The sequence below is a fragment of the Vigna radiata genome, chromosome 1 (genome assembly GCF_000741045.1).
Source record: "Vigna radiata var. radiata cultivar VC1973A chromosome 1, Vradiata_ver6, whole genome shotgun sequence".
Classification (NCBI taxonomy): Eukaryota; Viridiplantae; Streptophyta; class Magnoliopsida; order Fabales; family Fabaceae; genus Vigna; species Vigna radiata.
Genome location: NC_028351.1, coordinates 25415477 through 25428708, shown reverse-complemented (window position 1 = coordinate 25428708; position 13232 = coordinate 25415477). Strand labels below are relative to the sequence as shown.

Here is a 13232-nt window from a genome sequence, read left to right as displayed (position 1 = left end):
TATAGTTTTAAATATCTTAGTTCTTTAAAATATGTTTTTGAATAATTTGAACTTTTAGTTAGCTATATTTAAATAAAAAAGGTGTATTGTTATTATCTTGTTTTAAAGTTAATATATATACTTCCAAATATATTTACTTGTTTTAGAAGAATAATTGAAATGATTTTTACAAACAGTTAAACTCANTCTNTTGGTTTGCTGTCACACCATGTATCCTGAGACAATATAAGATATATGCCACAATTATATTTTTCCCAATAAAACTTTAATCCTTGGGTGATGTGAGTAGTTAAAGTCAAGAGAAGAAAACACAAAACTTGGACCTCAAGCGAAGCATTACTTCATAAAGAAAGTTTTGAATATTTGTTTAATTTTTGGGGGGAGTTTAAGGAATCATATCTTATAGATTCAGCAGGAACATATACACCTCTGTTAGGAAGGAAGTGGTTCCTTTCCCTACCTAGTATAAGTGGATTTCCAGGGTACCATCATCAACATGAACATAATATTCCCTAGTGATGCCCTTTCCAACTCTACTAGCCTCTTCGGCAATGTTGAAGTCTTTGAAATATCTAACACCCTGTGAAGATGCATCATCAAAAATGTCTACCTTTAGCTCACAACTTCTATTTTATTCATATACCTTATAGGATAGATGACAAATTGTTATTGCTAACATAATTTAAAAAAATCTAAGTGACATTTCTATATGTAAAAGAGGTGAAGGTAATGAATCTATAATAAGAATTGAAATGGTACAGGTACATCAATATAACATTGACGGATCTGCAGATTTAGGTACTCCTCCATTCTCCATCAGATTCAGGTACTTATCCCTACACCTTGTTACAATCTCAACATAAAGTTGTGCTATTCTTCTTGAAGGTAAGGCCAATGAAATAAAACAGAAAGCATATCAATAAGGTGAACACAAATTAGCAAAACTTGTAAGTCATTTATGTAAATATCACAATTCCCACCTTAGATCTTATGCCGTCTATAGCCTAATACCAACATAAAGCTAGCAGAGTTGCAGGATTATTCAATTTGTTCATAGTGTTTCTCAATTCTTACCCTTCCTTTGACACTGACACTGACAATAAAAAATTGTTAATTGAATAAATTGAAAAGAGAATACAAAAAGGTTTTTTACCTTGTCCAATATTGTAGGCTACTCAGTGACCTTAAGTTCCATGGCAGCTGCATCTTTGAACTACTTTTTATATTTTTCCCCTATTAGACAAAAATTTCAAAGGTCATCAATAAACCAAAATGCTACAAATAGAGATCCAAAGNCACACACCTTAAAGAATGGTGAAAGGCCAAATGTTAAGGCACCATGATTCTTGAGCAAATAGAGGTAGTCCACCTTANTTCATCTCTGCTCTTTATATGTCCTTTCATTCATTCNAGTGGAGAACTTGGCATACATTATAAATGACTACTAAATGCTATTCAAGCCGACTTTTAAGTTCCTATTACATGTAACAGTCAGTAGCCACCATCTAACAACCAAACTTCTAAACACATAGAAAAGAATAAACTTCCCTATAAACCAGAAAGCAAGCAATTGGAAAAGTCAAGTTATTGCTTTTCTATTGGCTTAAAACTTTGATATCAAAGAGAATATTATGAACTTCGATATTTGGCTTTTCCTTCTTTCGATAAGTCAACTACACTATTCCAAAGAAGATTAATTCCAACCACCAATATGAAAATTGAAAAATCTTCAGCCATCAACTACTAATTAAGTTCGTGTGAAGCAGAGAAATAACAGAGGCAGAGAATCATTATAGGGTTTCAAAAGAATTTCAATATTTCCTTGCCTTTTATTTAAAATTAAGAAAAAATTATCAATACTGCAATAATGTACAGGTGTGTAAATTGAAAATGCGATATTCAACAAATATGCAATCACTGAAACATGCATGTAGAAATGAATTAGCACTGCATCACCAGCAATGGGCATAAATAATTAAGTGAACTACTGATATTATGAGCAGATGAAGTAGGTTGTGAGTTGATTTAGTGAAGCAAAAGTTGACATAAAATAAAATAAATTTAATGAAATCAATAACAAAAGGATAATTTGTTGATATAAATGACCAAGCTTAATAAAACCCATGACTAGGCATACGTAATGAACCTGCTTCTTTTTCTTCTTTGGTCCGCTTGTGAGAATAAGAGTTGGACATGGCTACAAACAAAAGTGTTGCTCTTCCTACATACGTACTTTTTTTAATCAAATTTCCCTAGCATAATGGTTGACAAATGTCGGAGGTTTCGCAAAAAACTAGTGTACAGGGCACTGTAATGAGGAAGAAAACTGAAACCTGAAGCTTCGATCACCCATTGCAGATTAGGGCACTATAAGGAAGAACAAAACTGAAACCATGGAGCTCTAATCCAACACCCATGGCAGGTTAGGGCATTGGAAGGAAAAAGAAAATTGAAAGCTTATTGTAGTTGTAGAGCGAGAGTGAGCGAGAGTAAGGGGAGGCAGTTACGGGTGAGGGGGAAGAGAGGCAACTGCGAGCGAGAGTGATGGGAAGCCGTTAAGCCAGTAAGCGAGAGTCAGGGAGCAGGGAGGGTAGTTGCGTGAGTGAGAAAGGTCAGAGATTTTACCTTGTTTGGAGCTCGAATAGGGTTTTCGTCTTGACACTAGCAACGAGCCACTCTCCGAACTGTCTCTTCTTCTTTTGCACTCTCCCTTCCATTGTTTGGCTCGTGAACCCTAGAACAAAGGTTTGCGCTTGAGGACCCAATAAGATCTGATGTGTGGTTGAGCGAGAGGGAGGGAGTGCGAGTGCAGCACGAGAATTAATGAAGAAGATGAAGAAGTGATCTGAGAGAGAGATTGAAGGAGGAAGATGACGAAGTGATTCAGTGAGAGACGAAGATGAATTCGCGAGAGGGAACGAAAGTCTAAGAAGAGGGAAAAATGTGAGTATTTTCGAGAGAGGGGGAAAATGTGATTTCGAGAAACCACAATCAAATCTTCACATCTCAATCCTATCATCTTAGAGAAATCACACAAATCGAGCAAGCACACAAAAATTTCCACAATCACAAAGAGTACTTGATATCAAAACATTGTCATCAAACTAACCATCAAGCCAAGTTCAAACATTTAAAAGAGAAAATGAACTAGACTTTTTAAAAAAAAAAAACTGAAATTAAAAAAAAAAAAACATGACAGAAAAATAAAAGTTTCCACAATATGCAGTGCAGTGGCTGAGCCTGATCCATAAGCTTCAGTCATCATCATCATCCTCGTCATCCTCATCACCATCAACATCCTCCACCTCAGTGGCGTCCTCCTCAGAATCCTCATCATCCTCAATAATCTCTGTCCCAGCATCCGAGTCATCCTCCTCAGTGCCATCCTCCTCCATGGCCTGAGCTCCAAACAATGAGGCACCTCCTCTAGCAGTGGGAGCCTGGTCCCCAGGCCAAGCTACATACGCCTCATACTCGGCTGGAGGCATAAAATCAAGGTGAGAGGCCCCAAAAGCGTGCCTCATCATCACCGCCTGGGCACGACCAATCCGGTTAATGGCCTCCATCTTCGCCTCTTGAGCACGACTGATCTGGTGAAGGGTCTCCATCTTCGCCTCCATCCTCTGCATCATCTGGCTCATCTCCAACATCATGAAAGAATCGTGTGAGGCAGGGTGGTCAGGCTGAGTAGGCGGGTCAGGCCTAAGAGGCTGCTGATGGCGAGCCTAGGGGGCCTGCCTGCGGCGCCTGTGCAGTCGAGGAGGCTGAGGGGAAGGAATAGGAAGACCCTCCTCATCAAGTAGGCAATACTGCCTATAATAAGCGCGACCAATCATCTTGCACAGAGGCTCTAAGGGTGCTTCTGACGTGTCAACACCAGCCAGCCCACACAAGTGAGTGATGAGAGATGGGTGCCCAAGGGGAGCCTTCGGATTCGTAGATTGAGCACAATCGAAGATTTCTCTAGCTATGACCTGACCCAAACTGATCTGTCGGCCCTAGATGATGAAGTACAGAAGAATGGCCTTGCTAAAGAGGAGATCCGAGACATGAGAGCATGGAGTGATGTTTGCATGCATGAGAGCCACCCAATATTTGTGCACAGGGGTGAGGAGAGAGTGGCGGACATAAAGAGGTTTGCCTTGACTATTTCTCTAAAAGCGGCCATCTAGAACGCATAGGACGCGCTCCACATCCTCAACGAGCTGCGGTGAACTCACAAGATGCAAGGTACTCAGGCCACTGAGTGTTGAAGAAGGTGTTGATGGTGGCAGCATCAAAGGGGACCCTTCGGCCCCTGACATAGCTGAGGAACGACTCCTCCTCATCAGAAAAATGGCGAGCATTGGCATAAAATTCCCTGACAATTGCAATGCTTGCAGGTTCAGGATAGCTAAGGAGACGCAACCAGTTCCTCCTATATAGCTCAGCACTAAACTCATATGCATCCAGACTAAGTTGCTCAACTTGCCTCTCCGTCGAGAGGCGGTGGTTTTGAACCACCTGGAAATGTGCCTCATTCTTCTGGGAGAGGAAGTGGTGGCTAAATGATGGAAGCTTGCCCAGGCCTAGATCTTGCAGAATACAAATTCAAACAGCAGGCAAGTTGATTGGCAGAGTGGTGCAGCGGACATGAATGAAGATGCAGCGGATGTAGGTGGAATTTAGTGGAATTGTAGTGTTTAGTGATGTTGGGAATGTGTGGAGTATCCTCTCAGCTTAGAAGGCCTTCACCATTGGAAGGAAGCTAGAGGAGAAGTTGGGAGAAGCACAGGGGTGACCTTCGATGGGAGAAGACGCTGGAAAATGCATCAGCAAATCGATTCTCTCATATATTCAAAGGTGTTTACATAAGCTGTTACAAGCAAATTTATAATAGCCTTCCTAAGCTATGCACGGTGGTGATTGAAGATGAGCAATGCAAATCTTTAGCCATGTGGCAGCGGTGTGGAAAGTGTGAAGCTCTTCTAGAATCAACAATGGAACGTGCATGGCCATGAGCAACAAGTATATCAGCAGATGTGTGACAGTGTGAAACATGTGAACTTCTTGAGGTAGCTCCATGCTTGCTAAACTCACCCCCCTCCTTTTGTGGAAATGACTCTTTTATCATTCTCCTTGGGTTGGATTGTTGGACTTTTAGTTCTTGGGTTTGGGCCCAAGTCCATGGTGTCCTAGCCTTATTGAACCCTACAAAAATAACATATAAACATATTAGAATAGAATCCTTCTAAGACTTAGAGAAAGAAAATCAAGAAAGAGCTTTTTAAAAGTCCTTCTTCACTTTCCTTTCTTAGCCTTAGCTTTAGTTGATACTCCTTTGAATCGAGAGGCGACGATTTTGAACCACCTGGAAATGTGCCTCATTCTTCTGGGAGAGGAAGTGGTGGCTAAAGGTGCTACTTTTCTTCTTCTTGCCCATGTCATTCTTGTGGCCGATAGTCTTGAATCTCTTAGGATTCGAGGATGAAGTCATTCCTGCGTACAAGTTTGAAACAAATGGTGTAACATGTTAGCATTCAAGAATGACACCATTAGTAACAAACATTCAACTTGAGGCACAACCAAGGCTTAACAAAGCACAACATAGTGGGAACACAACAAGTAAAAACAAACAAGACATGCAAGAACAGAAGAAAGTGAAAACAGAGCTCAAAAATTGATGCAGCAAAGGTGCAGTGTAGGGGGTGGCACCTAGGCGCCCTTTAGGGGGCGCCTGGGCTTGAATTGCTGCAGAACAGGGCTGCAGGTGTGTGCTGTGCTGGTGAGTGGCGCCAGGGCACCCTATAGGGGGCGCTTGGGCGCGAGTTCTGTAGAGAAGTATGTTGAGCTCTCATCTAGTGCAAGTACAATTCAATAAAATTTGACAAGAGGCAGCACAAAACAAATGGTTCACAATTAATCTAACACAATGAACATGCCAACAATCCCCATGTTGGCTACAAAACCAACAGCAAGTGCACCGGTCGCAGCGTAGCAAGTGATAAATATCGTTCTCTCCCAAGGGACTTGTGCCACACATGACAATCCTTCCTTTTATAACTCAATTAGACATCAAAGTGCACAAAAACAACACAAGAAACTCTTTTTGGTATTTTTATCAAATAGTTGGTGTGCAAGGAATTTAACATAGTGTATTTACAATTTGTCAAGACTAGAATTCATTCATTTCATTCTCACGCATTCACAAACATCTTCATTCCATCCAATAAGTCTTCAATTTCAATTCTAGGTTCAATCATATTTCTCAATACATCAAGAACCAAAATTCATGCCATGGGTGATCAAGCCACAACAAGCATTAAGCATAGAAATCAAATACTAACATGAATTGGAAAAGGATATATCATTAACATCACAAAATACATAAGAATTCCATGTTTTACAACTAATCTCAACAAATAGGAAAAGCCCTCCATGGTGGAGAACTTAGGGTTCTACAAAATTGAAGAGATAGGGATGAAATTGGAACCAAAGAGAAGATGCAAAGCCTTTCCCAAGGTTCTTGGCAGCTGCTTCATGCTCCATTTGCGCCTCCCCTTCGCATCTCCATCTTTAATTTGTGACCCATCTTCTTCCTCAACCCAAAAGGGGCAAAATCACCATTGATGAAGCTTGAAGACCCAAGGAGGAGTGGGAGAGCTTCCTAACACCCCAAATATCCTACAAGGGCCTCCCCAATCTCTCTATGTGAAGAATGAAGTGTAGGAGGAGAAGAATGCCCCGAAAATCGCGAGACCCATGTTTAAATAACTCATTTTGACACATCAGTGGAAAGTCGTGCCCAGCGCCCTTTCTAGGGCGCCCAGGCGTGAAATCTGCAGAAAAAGGGCGCTCAGCGCCCCCTAGGGGCGCCCGGGCGCTACAGTTTTGACAGCATTCTAAAATTCAGGCTCTTTTGCGCTTCCAAAGGCGTCGAACATGGGTTTTTGCTTCAAATTGATCTTTTATTGTCCCAAAACATGTTCCCTTGAGTTCTAGTTGGTTTTCCTCCACTAGAATTCCTTCCTATTCATTTATTTCAAACACTCAAACAAAGAGATTAGAGGTAAAAACAAGCATATACGAAATAAAACACAAGAAAACTAGGAAACACACTAAACTTGAGGATAAAACAAGGTAAAAGCTATGAAGGAGTTGATTTGTTCATAAAATATACACACACAAACATGTTAAATCAACTGTTATCACCCCACAGGGGGGCTTTGACTCAACAACAGTCAATCAAATGACAATGGGGGCTGCAGACCAGTGCTATAAGCTAGTATTCAATTGTTTAGGCAGTGACAACAGTACATAACAACAATAAACAGCAACCTAAAGAGCCTAGATTCACCCTAGCAATCAACAATTCAGCAGTGGTGAGGAAGGGAGTAGTGGTATGGTAGTGGTACTAAAGTGGAGAATGGGGTCGGTGGGGGTTGAAGCAGCAGAGGCCGTGAGTGGGATTGAGGAAATTTTTTTGGGGTTAGGGTTTTAGAGGAGGTTAGTTATGGTGGAAGGTGGAGTGAAAGGGTGATAATGGGGTTGATGGGTTTTGGTTGGGAACGAGAGTAATGGTGAGTATTAAGGTGGCAATGGTGAGGAATGGTGGTTTGAGGTGGTGGAGGAGGCGAGAGTCGAGTGCAGAGGGGGAAAAACGGTGGTGAGGAAATTTTATGGAGGAGGTTTGAGAAAGGAGTTAGTTAGAGAGTGAGATCGTGGTGGTTGGGGTGGTTTGTAGAGTGTAGAGGGGAATGAAGGAGTGTGAGAGAAGGGGAGATTGCAAATTATGGAGGCAGAGTGTGTGAGTGGCGTAGGGAAAAGGGGCGCTAGGGTTAGGATGATAAGAACACAAAATGGGCCAAGCACAGTGCCAAAAACCCAACTCAGGTTTTATTTTTCTGCAGAATTCACTCCCAGGCGCCCTTTAAGGGGCGCGTGGGCGCGAGAAGTAACTGGGAAGCAGCAGAGCAGGGGCGCTGGGCGCCCTTTTGGAGGCGCGTGGGCGCGACCTTTGTAGCAGACCATATCAGGAGGCAGAGAAAAATGGCGTTGGGCGCCCTATAGGGGCACTTGGGCGCCAATTCTACAGAATTTCTGCAGACTTAAAAATTGGTCCAACTCAACTTTGACTTTTGATTTTAGACACTTCTAAACACTTAATTCAGCCCAGATCAAAGTGTTTCCACTATACAAACTTGTGCAAATCCATAGGGAGTGAAATTGAGTGCTAGAACTCCAAATTAAGTGTCCACTTCCAAGCTTTCCAACTCTCTAACTCAAGACTCGACTTTTGGACACAAAAAGCACTATAAACATGCCTCAACTCATCAAACTAAGCTTAACCAAACACCAACACATCATAATACAATTAAACAACCTGAATTGCACTTATTCACAACAAAACATCACAACACGCACATTCCATCAATGTAACTAATCACATCACAAGAACTTCAATTCAAAAACACATTTCCTAAAACTACTAGCTTGCACACACAACATATCAAACCAAATTCAAACAAGAAAAACACATAAAAATAACAAAATAAGAAAAGAGAAGGGATAGAAAAACTGGGTTGCCTCCCATCAAGCGCTCGTTTAATGTCATTAGCTTGACACCATGATGCTTAGGGGTCAACCAACTCAATACTTGTGTTGAGGCGTTCAACCTTACCACCTAAGTAATGCTTGAGTTGTTGCCCATTGACTACCTAGCTTCTTTATGGGTCATTAGAGGAAGGATCTATCAGTTCAACAACTCCATGTTGTTTGACATCTTTGATAGTGAACGGACCCGACCACTTGGATTTCAATTTGCCCACAAAGAGTTTGAAGCGGGAGTTGAACAATAAGACTTGTTGACCCGGATGGAAGACTTTCTTCACCAACTTCTTGTCATGGTAGAACTTGACCTTCTCCTTATAGCTCTTGGAGGAATCATAAGCATGGAGGCGCATTTCTTCAAGTTCCAGAAGTTGCCTCTTTCTCTTCTCCGCAGACATGGATGGGTCAAAGTTCAAGAATTTGAGAGCCCAATAAGCACGATGCTCTAACTCAACCAGCAAGTGACAAGCCTTCCCATAGACAAGTTGGAAAGGAGTTAGCCCCACTAGAGCCTTCCCATAGGGCATCATCCAGCTTTTGAGACCAATCCTTCCTAAAAGAAGCAACGATTTTCTCCAATATCTTCTTTACCTCCCGGTTTGAAACTTCTGCTTGGCCATTTGTTTGTGGGTGATAAGGTGAGGCCACCTTATGCTTAACTTCATAGTGCTTAAGCACCTTGGCCAATTGATCATTGCAAAAGTGAGACCCTCCATCACTAATGAGGACCCTAGGAACTCCAAACCGGGTAAAAACTTGCTTTTTCAAGAACTTGATGACTGTAGATGCATCATTTTTGGGGCAAGCAGCTGCCTCTACCCATTTGCTCACATACTCATTGTTGAAAGAAGGAGGAAGAGGGCCAACAAAGTCTATGCCCCAACAATCAAAGACTTCCACCTCTTGAATCATTTGAAGGGGCATTTCATGCCTCCTTGAGATACTCCCCGTTCTTTGGCATTTGTCACAGCTTCCAGCATGATGGTGAGCATCCTTGAACAAGGTAGGCCAATAGAGTCCAGATTGGAGAACTTTTGCAGCAGTTCTTTCTCCATTGAAGTGGCCTCCATATGGGGAGTTATGACAGTGCTATAGAATACATGTTGCCTCCTCACTAGTGACACACCTCCTCAATAGGTTGTCAACTCCAATCTTGAACAAGAAAGGGTCATCCCAGATAAACTGCTTTGCATCATGTAGGAATTTCTTTTTCTAATGCCATGTTAGTTCTTCTGGTATGACTCCTGCAGGCTTGAAGGTAGCCATGTCAGCAAACCATGGCCTCTGTTGAATATGTAGGAGTGTCTCATTTGAGAATGACTCATGGATCTCTTCTTCCTTGCAAGTGACTTCTTCATTGATAAGCCTGGATAAATGATCCGCAATGACATTCTCGCTTCCCTTCTTGTCATGAATCTCAACATCGAACTCTTGGAGCAACAAAACCCATCTGATTAGTCGTGGTTTGGAGTCAGGTTTTGTGAGCAAATACTTAATGGCAGCATGGTCGGTATAAATGATCACCTTAGACCCAATAAGATAGGGTCTAAACTTCTCCAATGCATAGACTATGGCAAGAAACTCCTTCTCCGTTGTGGCATAATTGAGTTGGGCACCACTCAAGACTTTGCTAGCATAGTAGATGGCATGAAAGATCTTCTCTCTCTTTTGGCCAAGCACAGCTCCTATAGCATAGTCGCTGGCATCGCACATTAACTCAAAGTCTTGGTTCCAATTAGGAGCTATGATCACCGGGGCCGAACTCAAGTTGTTCTTCAAATTTTCAAATGCTTTTATGCATTCCTCATCCATCTCAAAGGGTGTGTCCTTCATGAGGAGATTGCTCAAGGGCTTAGCGATCTTGGAAAAATCTTTAATGAATCTTCTATAGAACCCCGCGTGGCCAAGAAAGCTTCGTATACCCTTCACATTGGTTGGTGGAGGAAGCTTTTCAATCACCTCCACTTTGGCTCTATCTACCTCAATCCCCTTGGATGATATTTTGTGACCCAACACAATACCCTCAGTCACCATGAACTGGCATTTTTCCCAATTGAGAATGAGATTTGTTTGAATGCATCTTTCAAGGACTATCTCAAGATTTGACAAGCATAAGTTGAATGAACCTCCAAACACCGAAAAATCATCCATAAAGACCTCGATGCATTTTTCAACTAGATCTGAGAAGATAGCCTGCATACATCTTTGAAATGTTGTTGGGGCGTTGCATAATCCAAAAGGCATTTTTCTATAAGCAAACACACCAAATGGACAAGTGAAGGTTGTTTTCTCTTAGTCTTGTGGATCCACAACAATTTGGTTATACCCAGAGTAACCATCAAGAAAGCAATAGAAAGTTTGACCAGCTAGCCTCTCCAACATCTGATCCATGAAAGGAAGGGGAAAATGGTCCTTCCTTGTGGCCTTGTTCAGCTTTCTATAGTCTATATACATCCTCCATCCAGTTACCGTCCTTGTGGGTATGAGCTCATTCTTACCATTACGAATAATTGTCATTCCACCTTTCTTTGGGACCACTTGTACTGGACTCACCCATGCACTGTCAGAAATGGGGTATATGATCTCAGCCTCTAGTAACTTCAAAACCTCTTTTCTCACTTCTTCCTTCATCACAGGATTTAATCTTCTCTGAGGTTGAGCTACGGGCTTGAAGTCCTCCTCCATGTATATCTTGTGCGTGCAATAAGAAGGGCTAATTCCTTGAGGTCAGATATTGTCCACCCAATAGCTCCCTTATTAGCCTTGAGAACTTTAACCAATTTTTCTTCTTCTTTGGAGGATAAAGAATTGTTGATGATGACAGGTTTGTTACCACCTTCTTCTAGAAATACATACTTTAAATGTGATGGCAACATCTTTAACTCAATCTTGCCTTCTTTGACTTTCTCCTTAGCATCTAAATCTTAAATCTTCACTTCATGAGGAGGGATTTCCTTCAAGATATCCAAGTCAGTTAGACACTCATCAATCAATTTCTCTTCCTCTTCATTGAGAGCCTCACAAGCATAAATAAGGGTCTTCTCTAGAGGGGATGAGATGTAAGCTACGTTCTCAGTGTTTGAGCAAACTTCATCCAAAGCATTAAGTTGAAAACACTCTTCATCATCATTTAGATGGGACATAGCTTCAAAAACATTGAAGTCACCTTCTTCATTCTGCACTCTCACCTTGAGTTTCCCATTATCAACATCAATTAGCACTCTTGCGGTTTTCATGAAGGGTCTCCCAAGGATGAGAGGCACGTCAATATCCTCCTCCATTTCCATTATGGCAAAATCCACCGGGAAGAGAAATTTGTCAACCTTGACCAACACATCTTCAACCACTCCATGAGGGTAATTAATGGACCTATCAGCTAGTTGGAGAGTCATACGAGTAGGCTTCAATTTCAACTCTCCAATCTTCTTGAACATAGAAAGAGGCATTAAGTTGATGCTTGCTCCCAAATCTATCAAAGCCTTCCCAATAGCTAACGTCCCAATGGTGCATGGGATTGTAAAACTACCAGGGTCTTTAAACTTCGGTGGAAGAAGCTTTTGAATGATGGCACTACAATTGCCTTGAACTTCAATGGTTTCTGCTTCAATATACTTCCTCTTTTTGGTGAGTAGCTCCTTCATAAACTTTGCATAGGCTGGCATTTGCTATAATGCTTCTGAGAAGGGTATTTTGATCTCCAATTGCTTGAAGATCTCCATAAACCGCCCATATTGCTTCTCCTTCTCCTTTGTAGAGTAGATTTTTGGGTATGGGAGCGGTTTCTCAAATTCCTTCTTCTTTCCTTCAACTTCCTCTCTCTTTTCCTCTTCTCTTACACCCTCATTTTTCTCACTTTCGTCCTTTCCTTTTCTCTCCTCTTTCCCTTTGTTTTTCACTCCACTTTCATCTTCTCTTTTCTCTCCACTCTCTCTCTCTCCACTTCCTCAGCTTTCTTTTCTTTGTCCTCCCTCTCTTTTTCAACTAACACCTTACCACTTCTAGTGATGATAACTTTACACTCTTCCTTTGGGTTAACTTCTGTATTGACTCCAAAACCCTTGTCAGATTTCTCTTCCAACTTCTTGGCCAGTTGGCCCATTTGGATCTCCAAGTTCCTGATGGAAGCTTCAGTCCTTTTGTGATTAGATATGGAGACTTGCATAAAATGTTGGAGAGTGTCTTCCAACTTAGAGGATCTTTCAGCACAAGCAGAGTAAGGTTGGTATTACTGATGTGGTGGTCTGTTTGATGGCCCAGCTTGCCCTTAGCCCATGCTAGGGTGAGGTCTCCAACCTTGGTTGTAATTGTTTGGCCGGTTTGGATTATCCATGTAGTTTACATCCTCTTGGGTATTGCCTTGCTTCGCACACTGGCCGCTTATATGATCTCCACCACACAATGCACATCCTTGATGTTGGGCGTGTGACACATTTTGGTGCTCTTGTAACTATGAGACTTTATTCATGAGGATTTCAAGTTGTTGGGTCATGAGTTTATTTTGGGCCAAGATGGCATCATGAGACTGTTGTAAGACACCTCTTTGTTGCCCTCTCTCATTCTATGATTCACTATCATTTACAGTCATGTTCTCAATGAGCTCGCGGGCTTCCTCTGGGATCTTCCACTGGATGTTTCCTCCAATT

The 13232-nt window shown here is 41.7% G+C and overlaps 1 long non-coding RNA gene across 4 annotated transcripts; it reads right to left on the bottom strand.

Moving 5' to 3' along the window:
• Positions 1–777: 777 nt before the first annotated feature.
• Positions 778–2701, bottom strand: LOC111242611. 4 transcript variants are annotated; one of them, XR_002669834.1, is made up of 4 exons: positions 2626–2701; positions 1304–2529; positions 1154–1233; positions 778–1087 (listed from the first exon to the last, which is right to left on the bottom strand). It is a non-coding gene; the product is annotated as an uncharacterized LOC111242611 (long non-coding RNA). The 4 variants fall into 4 exon arrangements; XR_002669844.1 differs by lacking the exon at positions 2626–2701 and having other exon boundaries at positions 778–878; positions 981–1087; positions 1304–2608; XR_002669840.1 differs by lacking the exon at positions 2626–2701 and having other exon boundaries at positions 778–875; positions 981–1087; positions 1304–2608.
• Between the last annotated feature and the right edge of the window lie 10531 nt (positions 2702–13232).